The sequence below is a fragment of the Pseudorca crassidens genome, chromosome 3, assembly GCF_039906515.1.
Source record: "Pseudorca crassidens isolate mPseCra1 chromosome 3, mPseCra1.hap1, whole genome shotgun sequence".
NCBI classification, from domain to species: Eukaryota; Metazoa; Chordata; class Mammalia; order Artiodactyla; family Delphinidae; genus Pseudorca; species Pseudorca crassidens.
Genome location: NC_090298.1, coordinates 148886978 through 148900479, shown reverse-complemented (window position 1 = coordinate 148900479; position 13502 = coordinate 148886978).

Genomic DNA, 13502 nt, shown 5'->3' with positions numbered 1-13502 from the left:
TTCTGCCCATTGGACCAGCCTCTGCTCTACTGCAGGGGTTGTCCTTCTGGGCACCATGAACACGTGGGGTCAGGTGGCTCTGTCGTGGGCTGTGCTGTGCATGGTAGGATGTTTAGCGGCATCCCTGGCCTCTATGCACCAGAGCCCCCTGCCTGCATGTGACAACCCAAAATGTCTCCAGACATGGCCAACTGTCCGCTGGGGGGAAAAGCTGCCCTCAGTTGAGAACAGTTGCTCTAGTGCCTTCTCCCCCATCTCTCCTCCACCCCAGACTCCAGTCTTTGGAAGGGGGAAGCCTCCGTCCCCTGGTTAGGCAGCCTAGTTCCCCCTAAGGAGACATTTATCAGTACTCACCCATGTTCATCCAAGGGATGAACCCCCCTCTCCAGGCCAGGGGTTCCAGAACTAAAGACTGGGTCTCCGCCCTGAGTCTCCTTCCGGGCTCCACCACCCAGGAGATACTACTCAGTAGCCGAGTTCATGTGCCAGGTGTGGAGGAGAGAATTGATTGCTCCCCACACCCGTCCCAGGTCCTCCCTCTGCTCCCCCAGACCCCCCTGAGGAGCTGCCCCTGCTGGGGGGAGGGGTGAGGGGGAGAGGCAGCAGCACTGAGCACTGCAGGTCTGTCTGAGCGAGGTGACCCAAAAGAGAAAGTGACAAGTGGAGAGGAGCCCGGGACCTCTCAAGGGCCTTCCTTCGGGACCTGGGCAGGATGCCAGGGCCCGAGATGACAGGGTAATGTTTGATTTCCTCCTTCCTACACTGTCCCGGTGCTGGAGGTCATGCAGCCCCCTTGAAAAGGAACTTTTTTTTTTTTAATAGATTTTATTTATTTATTTAGTTATGGCTGCGCTGGGTCTTCGTTGCTGCTTGCGGGCTTTCTCTAGTTGCGGCGAGCGGGGGCTACTCTATGTTGCGGTGCGCGGGCTTCTCACTGCGGTGTCCTTTCTCGTTGCAGAGCACAGGCTCTAGGCGCGCAGGCTTCAGTAGTTGTGGCACGTAGGCTCAATAGTTGTGGCTCACGGGCTCTAGAACACAGGCTCAGTAGTTGTGGGGCACGGGCTTAGTTGCTCTGCGGCATGTGGGATCTTCCCAGACCAGGGATGGAACCCGTGTCCCCTGCATTGGCAGGCGGATTCTTAACCACTGCGCCACCAGGGAAGCCCAGAAAAGGAACATCTTGATAGTGACTGATGCTGCCCAGTGTTCTCTGGGCAGGGCTGGGCATGCAGCCATGGCATCCATAGCATTTCTAGAGAGAATGTGAGTTGATGTCCATCTGCGCCCTACCTGTAAGGCTTCAAGGGCAGCTTGGAGGAGGGGAGTTCTCGGGAGCGCAAGTCTGTCAGGCTGTTTTCCTTCCTTTTTATTATTGTGGGAACCTCCACTGATTGGATGTGTCTTGACTCTTGCAGCTCTGGGGGTGTGCCGGGCATCCTGATGCCAGTGACATTGGGGCGAGGAAAGAGAGGACGGGCCAGGGAAAGGCATAACTTACTTAGTCTGCCCGGGCGGGTACCACAGACTGTGTTTTTGAGGAATGGGGTGTAAAACACAGGCTCTGCCCCAGGTGCTATGTCCTGCATGTGTGTATATGTCGAATTGCAATGCACACTGTGTGTTTGCCCGTGTGCAGGGGAGCACACGGTGTATGCCCAGGTGAGTATTGGTTTGTACACTCAAGCACGATTCCCAGTGCAAGCTACATGGAAGAAGGACAAGTATGGCGGTGTTGGGTGTGTGCAAGACACACTGCAAGGGCATGGGAAGGACCACGCAGGTGCAGAGATGCTGGGCATGAATGAAGATATCACGGAGGCGCGTGTGGAGGGGTGACCTGCACTGGGCGGGGAATGCATGGGGTATGACTTGTGGAAATGTGAGAACAACGGAACATGCCGAGCAAGGCTGCGTGTCCAGGAGCAGCTGCATTGATACTGCAGCAAGCGCTGAGGTGAGGTGTTTGTATCCATCCGCACCACACACTCACGCTTCTCCCTGTGCCGAGGGGAGGCGGGAAGTTCCCACAGAGTCACACGCAGCGCGGGATATATACTATGTACATAAAAGTACAGTAGAAAGGTCACTTTATCCTTCCTCCTTTGACCTTGTAGGATGGGACAATTGACAGTCTCTATGCCCGAGAGGCTATACAGTGAAATGGTTTTTAGCACAAACTCTGGAATCAGTGATTTGAGTTGGAACCCTGCTCTACCACGTACTTGCTACAAGCCTTCGACACATCTTAAACCTCCCTAAGACCCAGCTTCCTCCTATGTGAGATGGGGAAAAATAATGCTCCATGCCTCCTGTGGAGGTCATGAGAATTCACTGAGGTCCAGGGGTAAAGCACTTACACAGAGATGGAACAGTCCTACATGCTGGCTCTTGTTAACCACAGGGTACGGACGCCAGCACTTAGCACCATCACAAAATGCCCAAGGGACAGAGAACCTGGGCCCTGCCAAAGGCTCTGCTATCGTACCGAGGGCAGAAGCATTGCCGTGGAGGCCCCTTTCCCCCTCACGGCAAGCCCACCCCTGCTGGAAGCCCCTGCATTAACCTGCAGGAGACCTGGCAGAGGGGAAGAACTGACGACCAGCACATAAAGAAATGAGATTCCTCTTCCGAGGCACATCCTGTGGATGGGAAAGCATGGGGGAAACAGGATGGAGACCAAGTCGAAGCCATCGGACACTCCAAGCCGGCTCAGGCCCTCAGAACAGAGGGAAGCAGGATAGCCCTTCCCTACCAACTGCAGGCCTCAGCCCACGGCCTCAGGGCCTCAGCCCCTGGCCCCTCCCTGCTGCTACTGCACTCAGGGATGTACTAGATCCCGCTCCCAAGACGGATACATGTCCTTCCCAGCCCCGTGTTCAGTGACGTCACACTGGTAGTTTGACATGAGCCATAGAGGGGATGTCTACACCATGGACATTGACAAATTTCCATGAGACTGGGGTGGGGTTGGTGGTGGGATACAAAAAAGAATAAAGATGTCAAAGAGCCATTAAGAGGAGGAGAGAGAGGAGAAACCCAAGGGAGAAAAGCTTTCTCTGTTGACTTCAAAGATACGGGCACTTGGACACCCAAGGTCAAGAACTCAGGCCTGGCACCATTCTAAAATAAATAAACAATTAACTAATAATAATAACTGTGGTGGAAGCAGCAAGAGAACATTTTCTGTGTTCTTCCAAATTTTCAGGGTGTGTTTAACCAGTTCACAATATCACAGTTTAGACCATGATGTGGACCACCCCCTGTAGCAAGTGCAGATCCCTGCCTTTAGCTCCCAGGCATTGGTTCTCCCTGTGCCTGGGAACGCTGCCCGTGGACGCTCCATAAAGCCCCCCTCTGAATGGAGCTGCCCAGGGCAAGGTCACACCGCCTACCCCCGGGGGTGTTGGTGAGGTGGGAAGCCCACATCCAGGGACAGGTCCATAGAGGGCTACAAAGGTCTGGCTGCTCACCTGGGTAAGCGACATCTCTGAAGTGTTGTCCCAGCTCCAGAGCTCCCAGTGGGATTGGCTGAGGTCATTGCTGCTACAGCACTGCAGCCGAAGCCCCCCCTCTGCCCAATCCTGCATCCCTCACTCCCTCCTGGGTGCTGTTCCTGACACACTAAGAAACAACCTGCACTCAAGTCTCCAGCCCAGAATCTCTTCCCCAGGGAACTCAACCTAAGACACCCCCTACCCATCTCCCTGTAAACAGACCACTGCCCAGGAGAACTACTGTCCAGTCCCATGTGGTTCTCTGCAGTGGGGGCATGTGCCTGGCTGTGGAAATGCCTGGGACCTGAAGAGCCAACGCAGGTGATTCCTCGGAAGAGGTGCCTCACCGTGTGTTTTGCTGGGGGATGGGGGAAGTAGGGGGAGAAGCATGATGGAGTGTGCATGTGTATGTTTTTGTGTGTGTGTGTGTGTGTGTATACATGTGTGAGCTGCTGTTTGTTTTCCAGGCTGGCATCCCTGTTGAAGGGCACAGCAAGGGGAGGGGAGACAAAAGAAAGCCACCTGCTTGTTGAGTTTAGCAGCACCCAGGACCTCTGTGGCAATAGCCACCTGGCCTGCTGACGACACAGAGACCTAAGCGTGCAGGAACACACGCCCTCTCTACATCCAGGCACAAAACGCACACTGCCCCAAACACACAGCCCACATTCCAGGTCCTGGTTCTTGGCTGGAGATGGGAAGAACTCAGCCCAGCTCACCTTTAGTGCAAGAGATGAAGCTGAAGAATCAGGCTCTGGGATCAGCTCCTGGTCACAGGTAAATCCCAGCCTCTGGCACATGTCACTCGCTTCTGCATAAGCCCATTCGTTCATTCCCCCAAAGACTCGCTGCACTTACTCTTTGCCGTCCTGCTGGCTCAGAAGCCCCCTTCATCATGGGAGCCCCAGCTGACTCTTCTCAAGAGGTTGCTGCACAGATGGAGAGCTTCTCCAGCACCCGGACGAAGGGAGTTCCCGGCCTCCCTGCCGACGAGAGGGCTCTGTTGGACAAACTGCAGGCAGTGGACCTCGTCCATGCTGATGGTTCCAAGCAGAGGCAGAAGTTGCCCCCCGCCTTCCCCCATAATTCCGCTTCCCAATCCCGGCACTCACTGGTAGCCCATGGGTGAACCTTGCCCCTGTTGAGGGCCAACCACGTTACTTGTTAACTTGCTGATTGGAAATGAATTCCTCTTCAGCGGCGCTGGAGCTGAGCTAAGGGTGAACACCTGTGGAGGGGAGGGCCTCTGAGTCCTTGCGCCCTTACAGTAACAGTAATTAGATTAATCTAGAACTTTACCAAGCACTCAGACGCGAGATCTCAGGTGCTGGTAGAATCGTCTGTATTCCCAGGGGTGAGGGGTGGTTATGTTACACCAGCTACTCTGCAGCCTGGAATTTAATGTCAGGCAGGCCTGGGTCTGAATTCCCAGAGTTACTTACATTTTGAGGCTGGCCGTGGGACGTGCCAGCTCGATGCCTGGTACAGGGTACGTGCTCAATCCACAGCCACTATCGATACTATTATCACTGCTGTCCCCCAGAGAAGCCACTGTTTACGAGGTGAGCCCCCTTGGAGGCTGTGTGTAGGGCAAACCCATCCTGTGCCTGCTCTCATGCCATCCTCTGGTCCCTGGCCCATGTCAGAGGGCTGGCCAATCTCTGAAGGCCCGTCCCCACTGCCTTAAGAGCTGCCAGATGTGAGGGCTTCCCGGGCTGGACCTTATGTTTGATCACCAGGAAATGAAAACATATGATACCAGGAGACTGAGGCCAGGAAAGGCCCACGAATCCCTGTTAATTTCATGCAGGTGCTAGTCTTCAGCCTCCCAGGCAGCTTCAGTTATTGAGTTGGGTCGGGGGTGGACATCAGAGGGGCTGCAGTCCACTGGCAGCCGAGCTCTTAAAGGGACATCCAGGGAGCTGTCCCGGAAGATGAGCCAAAGAGTGTCTCCATCCTTCTTTTTTTTTTTTTTTTTTTGGCGGTATGTGGGCCTCTCACTGCTGTGGTCTCTCCCGTTGCGGAGCACAGGCTCCGGACGCGCAGGCTCCACGGCCATGGCTCACGGGCCCAGCCCCTCCGCAGCATGTGGGATCTTCCCTGACCGGGGCACGAACCCGTGTCCCCTGCATCGGCAGGCGGACTCTCAACCACTGCGCCACCAGGGAAGCCCCTCCATCCTTCTTAATCTGGATCAGCTCAGACATGGCGACCCATGGTCACACCCAAACCCAGATTTCTTTTCTCTTATTTGGAATATGGTGGGCAAATTTCTCCCCTACATTAGCTTGTTTTCCTTTATAAAGACTTTTACAATAAAAACGTTAAGCTGTGTGACATCTATCTAGAGCCCAGGCCATTCGGCTCACTAGGGGAGAGATGGATGTTCGCTGGGCTTTTTAGTTATAAAGCCGCTCAAATCCTAATATCAGAAGTTCATAGAGAGGAATTTAACAGATCCTCTAAAGCAGTTCAGTGCGCATTGTTAGACAGCCTAGCAGTTGTCGCTGCTGCAGTTTAGCTAACATTTATCGAGGTGTATGCCACGCCATCTCATCTCAGAGATGAGAGTTGAATAAAACATAAAATACCGTTCCTTTTTTAAAAAAATTATTTACTGACTTTCAACAATATTGCCACATTTGCATTCTCTTCATCCCTCCCTCCCTCCCTCCCTCCCTCCCTTCGAAATGCTCAAATGGTTCCTGAACCATTTGAAGTAAGTTGTAGACATCGTGACACTTCACCCCTAAATGTTTCAGCTTCTATCTCCTGAGAACAAGGGTTATCCTCCTGCAATAACTACAATACCACCATCACTCCTGAGATAGTTAACACCAGCATGATAATACTGTCTAAAATGCATTCCGTATTCCCTTTTACCCCAGTATCCCAGGAATGTTCTTTGTGGTTTGCTCTTTTTAAAGCAATCCAGGATATACTCATGGATCATGCACTGCATTTGGCTTCTTCCTAATGTTTTGATAGATGTAAAGAAAGAGATAGAGCTCTCAAAGACTTTTGAGAAAGAAACTTCAGATTCAAAATAAAAAGACAAATCCTTCCATAAGGACACTTGGATGCTGCATAATTCTCATTCCTCACCACAGATGGGCACATTATTTCTTAGAGGGGCATATGGACTCCTAATTATTCCAACAGTTTAATGCCATCTGCTCCCTACGAGCAGGAAAAGTGGTTACAAGGTGGTGTCAGGGAATCTTAGGCCCCTGATCAGGGTTTAGCCCATGTTCTCTAATGCAAATCCAGGTCAATCTGGGCGGGGACTGTTCTGGGTACTGGAAATGTGGGAAAGATGAAAAACAACCCGGCGGCGCTCGGGACTTCCCTGGTGGTCCAGTGGTTAAGGCTCCGTGCTCCCAATGCAAGGGGCCCAGGTTCGATCCCTGGTCAGAGAACTAGATCCCGCATGCACAACTAAAGATCCTGCATGCTGCAACTAAGACCCAGCACAGCCAAATAAATATTAAAAAACAAAAAAAAATCCTGCTCTCACAGGGTTTATGGTCTAGTTGGGGAAGGGAAAAACAACAATGAGAGAGAGAGAAAGAGAGAGAAATAGGGAAATCAAGTGATGAGGCTGGATTCCTAAAGGGTATAATAGATGGAAGGACATGTAACTCAACCTCGGACGGTGGAGAAGAGGCCCCATCTAAGCTACGAGCTGAAGAAGGAGAATTCGCCAGCTGAAGACAGAAGAGGGGTATCCTTAACAGGAGAAATAGGCTGTGTGAATGCCCAGAGGTGAGAAGAGGTGACCCAGGGCAAGTCACATACACAAGCTCAATTGTGTGGTGTGAGGGGAGAAGGCAAGGAATTGAGGCTCTGGGGGTGGGGGTGGGGGACACGAGGGCCCCCGTAAACTGGTCCTTACAATACATGGTAAGGTGCTGGACTTTATCCTAAGACCAGTGAAGCGCTATTGAGGGCCGGAACACGCCCAGATGTCTTGGCCCACTAGAATGATGGGGCAAGGGGGCAGAGGAAACGCAGTTGGGAAGCTGATGAGGAAGCAGGTGAGGAGTGGCCGCAGCTAAGACAGTGGAAGTGGAGACGGAGAGAGGGGAACAGACAGATTTTGTATTTTTTCAAACTATTTTTTTTTAAATGGAAGTATAGTTAATTTACAATGGTGTGCTAGTTTCAAGTGTACAGCAGAGTGATTCAGTTATACATACATATATTCTTTTTCAGATTCCTTTCCATTATAGGTTATTACAAAATATTGAATAGAGTTCCCTGTGTATACAGTAGGTCCTTGTTGATTGTCTTGTTTTTAATCCTTCTTGGTTGTCTTTTTTTTTTTTTAATTTTACTGGAGTATAGTTGATTTACAATATTGTGTTTGTTTCAGGTGTAAAGTGATTCAGTCATACATATACATATATTCATTTTTGTAGATTCTTTTCCCATATAGGTTATCACAGAGATTATCTATGTTATATATAGAAGTGTGTATATGTTAATTCCATACTCCTAATTTATCCCTCCCCCCCTCCTTTCCCCTTTGGTAACCATAAGTTCGTTTTCTATGTCTGTGAGTCTATTTCTGTTCTGTAAATAAGTTCATTTGTATAATTTTTTTAGATTCCACACATAAGTGATGTGACATTTGTCTTTCTCTGTCTGACTTACTTCACTAAATATGATAATCTCTATTACAGACGTAGAAAACAAATTTATGGTTACCAAGGAGTAAGGGGGGGAATAAAGTGGGAGTTCGGGATTGACATATACACATTACTATATATAAAATAGATAACTAATAAGCACCTATTGTATATACAGCCTAGGGAACTCTATTCAATACCCTGTAATGGCCAATATGGGGAAAGAATCAAAAAAAGAGTGGATATATGTGTACGTATAACTGATTCACTTTGTTGTACACCTGAAACGAATATAACATTGTAAATTAACTATACTCCAATAAATTTTTTTAAAAAATATGATCATCTCTAGGTACATCCATGTTGCTGTGAATAGCATTATTTCATTCTTTTTATGGCTAAGTAATAGTCCATTGTCTATATGCACCACATCTTCTTTATCCATTCCTCTGTCAATGGACACTTAGGTTGTTTCCATGTCTTGGCTATTATAGATAGTGCTGCTGTGAACATTGGGGTGCATGTATCTTTTCAAATTAGAGTTTTCTCCAGATATATGCCCAGGAGTAGGATTGTTGGAGCATATGGTAGTTCTATTTTTAGTTTTTTAAGGAACCTCCACACTGTTTTCCATAGTCGCTGCACCAATTTACATATCCACCAACAGTGTAGGAGGGTTCCCTTTTCTCTACACCTTCTCCAGCATTTATTATTTGTAGAGTTTTTAATGATGGCCCTTCTGACTGGTGTGAGGTGATAACAGACACATATTTTGGAGATAGGATCCAAGGCTTTTGTAGTCAGAGTGTACACAGGGAGTAAAGAAAAGTGAGAATCTAGGATGAGACCCAAGTCTCTGTAATTAAAATATTTTAAAACAGGGATAGGCAAATTAAAACCTGAGTGCCAGTGGCCTGTTTTGGAAATAAAGTTTTATTGGCACACAGCCACACCATTTGTTAACAGATTGTCCAGGGCTGCTTTTAGCTACAACTGAGGAGGTGAGTCGTTTTGACAAAGACTGACCATATGGCCTGCAAAGCCAAAGTAATGAATGGCATGGTGATGAGTTCTCTGGGTTTTCTTTTTGCCTCACATATCGCAGACTGAGTGCTGGAGAAACCCACAAACGCCAATGGTCCCAACAAAAAGGAGTTCAACAAAAGCCTGCTCTCTCTAGCCAAGACCTAGCAAAGGGGTAGACTAGCAAATAAAACCTTTTAGACAACCCTACTCTAGCTAAATACCATGGAAAAAAAACTGTGGCCACACTTTCACCTACACAGGCAAAGGCCAAGTAGGGACTCTAAACTTCCACCCTCAAGAGACTGTGATGAGGGACTTCCCTGGTGGTCCAGTGGTTAAGACTCCACGATTTCACTGCAGGGGGCACAGGTTCAATCCCTGGTTGGAGAACTAAGATCCTACATGCTGTGCGATGAGACCAAAAAAAAAAAAAAAAAGAGGCTGTGATGAGGTGCCCCAACACTCCCCTGGGATGGTGTCAGAGAAGGCCAGTGAGCAGTGTGGACTGCTTCCCCCACCCCAACCAGGTGTCAACAAGGCCAAGTGGGTAATTGGACTTTCACCTCCACCTGGCAATAATGAGGTATGCCCCCTGCCCCATTCCCCTGCTGGAATGGTATCAGAGCAAACCAGCTAAAACTGGTTTACATAAGATCCAGAGTTTCAGAACATATAAAAATGTCCTGGTTTCAGTCAAAAATCATTCGTCATACCAAGAACCAGGAAGATCTCAAACCGAGTGAAAAAAGATAGTCAATAGATGCCCTCCCAGCAACAAAAGAAGAGGTTTAGAATTATCTAACAAAGATTTTAGAACAGCCATGATAAAAATGCTTCAATGAGCATTTATCAACACACTTGACAAAAATGGAGAAACAGGAAGCCTCAGCATGGAAACAGAAAATCTTAGCAAAGAAATCAATGACATAAAGGAGAACCAAATGGAAACATCTGAACTAAAAACAAAACATAACGACTGACATGAAAACCTCAGTGGATGGGTTCAGGAGCAGAATGGAAGGGACAGAGGAAAGAACTGTGAGCTAGAAGATAGAACAATAGAAATGAGCTAATCTGAACAACAGAGAGAACATAGACTGAAAAAATTTTAAAAATTAACAAGAGCCCCAGGGACCTGAAGGACTGTAACTAAAGATGAGAGTCCCAGGAGGAGAGGAGAAAGAGGGTAGACTGAAAAAGGACTCAGAAATAATGGCTGGAAACTTCCCAACTTTGACAGGAATCAGCAGACAACAGATTTAAGAAGCTAAGTAAATGCCAAAGAAGATAAACCCCCTCAAATCCACATCGAGACACATAACACCTTCTGAAAACGAAAGATAGAGTAAGTAAAGTATCCAAACTTTACTAGGCTGTCTCGGACATTTACAGGCTTCTGCAGCTGAGGAACAGGGGCTGGGGAGCAGGGACTCTGTTTAGCCCAGATCAGGATGTCAGTGACCGTGCAGGAAGCCATGTGATTGGGGTCAGAGAACCTTGCAAGATTGTAGGACACCACTGCTTAGCTTGGATCCCTCCATAAAAACAACCTCCTACAGTTTACAGTGGAATGGAAACAGGGTTCTTTGGATGTGTTGAACACACCAAATCTTTGGGTCCTTTCTACCTGCTGCTCCCTTAGCCTGGAATGCCCATTCTTGGCCTGTTTACATTGCTGGCTACTTCAGGTTTCTGCTTAAATGTCAGTTTCTCAGAAGGGTCTTCTCCTCTGGGCCAGTCCCCACCCTAAGATATTTTGTCATAGCATGCTGTTTTCTTCTTGTTATCAATCCCAACATGCAAATATTTATTTATTTGTTGACTTGTATATCTCCCCGACTAAACTGTCCTTGCCCTGAGACCAGAAACAACCCTGTGTCCTGAGGGCTTGACCCATTGTCTGGTACAGTTGACAGACAAGAGTATAGTTGAATAAGTGAGTAAAGAGCTAAGGAGGTAAGGGACCACCTTTAAAAGAACCCCTGTGTTTCAGCGGCTGAGCTAGCAGTTTACATACATCATCTCGTTTAGTTGTCACAAGTTGACAGTGAGGTGGGTATTGTCCTCTCATTTCACAGATGAGAAAACTGAGGCTCAAAAAGGTACTGTCTCATACCCAAAGTCACACAGCAACCATGATGGAGAGCCCAATTTCACACACGGATTTTTTTTTTCTGCCCGTGTATTTTCCACTACTCTACCCAGCCCCCAAGTTAAGGCAAGTTATCTGGGTTTTAGCCCCAAACCCTACACCCTTCTTGATAGCACCTTATAAAACTCACTCAGTTTGCTCAACTAAAATTCTGACAATGAGGTATCAAACCGTGAGCAGAGGACAGGTAAAGAGCATTTCATTCCACCAGTCTCTAAGCAGTTGGGCTGGAGTTTAATTTAAGTGCCTGGGTACCATGGAGATGCAAGCTCTATATGTACCCAAGAGAGGCTTCTTTCAGCCAGCCCACTGGTTACTGTGCTTCCACCCCCTCCCCTGCTTCCCACCAGGGCTCCTCTTCTGCGGTTGGGGTAAATGTGGAGGAAAGCAGTGCTTTGCAGGAACTCCCTCCCTCCGATCACACCCTTTCTTTCTCCTCCACACCCGGACTCTCAAAACTGAGATTTCATCTTTACCTTCTCCTTCAGTGCATAATTCATTTCGTCGTTGGTGAAAGACACAACAGCTCCCAGCCCCCAGTACACAGAGGCCTCTTGGATGGGAGAGTGGAAACCTCTCCTGCCAGTCCCAGGGTAACCTCCTGTCCCGAAGAAATCCAGTTCAGTGAATGAATGGACCAGCAAGAAAAAGGCGGCATAGGGAGAAAAGTGCCCCTCCTTCCACAGAGACAGCTCAGCCTGTTAAATCCTCTGCTATCTAAGCCCCAGGTGGGTCTTGGTGACAGCATTGGTGGAGGTTGAGAACCAGGTTGGCCTATCTTCAGCTTGGAATTCAGAACCCACACCTCAACTCTGCCCTTTCATTGTAAACTCAGCTATGGCCTCAGCATGCCCTCTCCCACCTGCAACCACTCCAACAGATATGCAATCTGACTGAAAGCAGGAGTTCAAGACTAGTAGTCTCCTGGCTGCTCCTCCACCCGCTTCCAACCAGACTGTTTATAACCTGAAGTTCCTTCTTCATTGGCATTCTAGATCCTACATTGCCATGAATTCAGGAGCAAAAAACCAGTTGGGAGGAGCTGTGTTGGACTCTTGGCTCTATTATTTACCATGTCACTATAGAAAAGTCACTTCGCCTCTTGAGTCTCAGTTTACACATCTGTAAAATGGGACTAATGAGAACCAGGGCAATGAGTCGTTATTCATAGAAACTCCATCGATTTGTAAAATGAGGTGACGGTGCTAGACTTATTTCGATGTATTTTCAAGCTCTGTATTAAACACTGAGGACCCAGAGATAAATAAGAAACCACCTCTTCTGTCTCAGCTCTCACATCACCAAGGTTTTCTGCACCCTAATTTTCCCTGGCTTAGGACATGGTTTCCCATCATTGAAAAAAAATAGTTCACGGGGCTCCCCTGGTGGCGCAGGGGTTAAGAATCCGTCTGCCAATGCAGGGGACACGGATTCGAGCCCTGATCCGGGAAGATCCCACATGCCGCAGAGCAACTAAGCCCGTGCGCCACAGCTACTGAGCCCGCGTGCCACAACTACTGAAGTCCGTGGGCCACAACTACTGAAGCCCGTGTGCCTAGAGCCTGTGCTCCTCAACAATAGAAGGCACCGCAATGAGAAGCCCGCGCACTGCAAGGAAGAGCAGCCCCAGCTCGTCGCAACTAGAGAAAGCCTGTGCGCAGCAACGAAGGCCCAACGCAGCCAAAATAAATAAATAAAATAAAATAAAATAAATAAATTTATTAAAAAAGAAAGAAAATAGTTCACGGGCCGAATTATGAACCACACATAATGCACAACTAAAGTAAGGGGACGTTATCGGCTCAGTCACATAAACGTAACTGTGCATCCTCCAGGCTGCGTGGGAGGCAAAGCATGAGGTAGGGAGGAACAGTCATGGAGTCGGAAGAAAAACCTCCGCAGAGGTTTCCACAGCCTCCATTTCCTTGAAGAATGTCGATGCTAACAGGAAAGTACTGCTGGCATATCTGATTTTTTTTTTTTAAAAAAAGCTAATTTCTCCTCCTCACCATCTTCATGAAATATGTTACCCTGCCTCTCTGATTCTCTGAGACACGTGTGTGTTCTCCTTTGCTGCCGCGGTGGGGGAAAGGATTTCAGTGGGTGTCTTTTACAAAACAAGACAACCTGTTTTCAGGTTCAGGTGGGCGACCCGGTTGTGAAAGCAAACGAAGAAAGCCTTGTCCTGTGGTCCCTTCT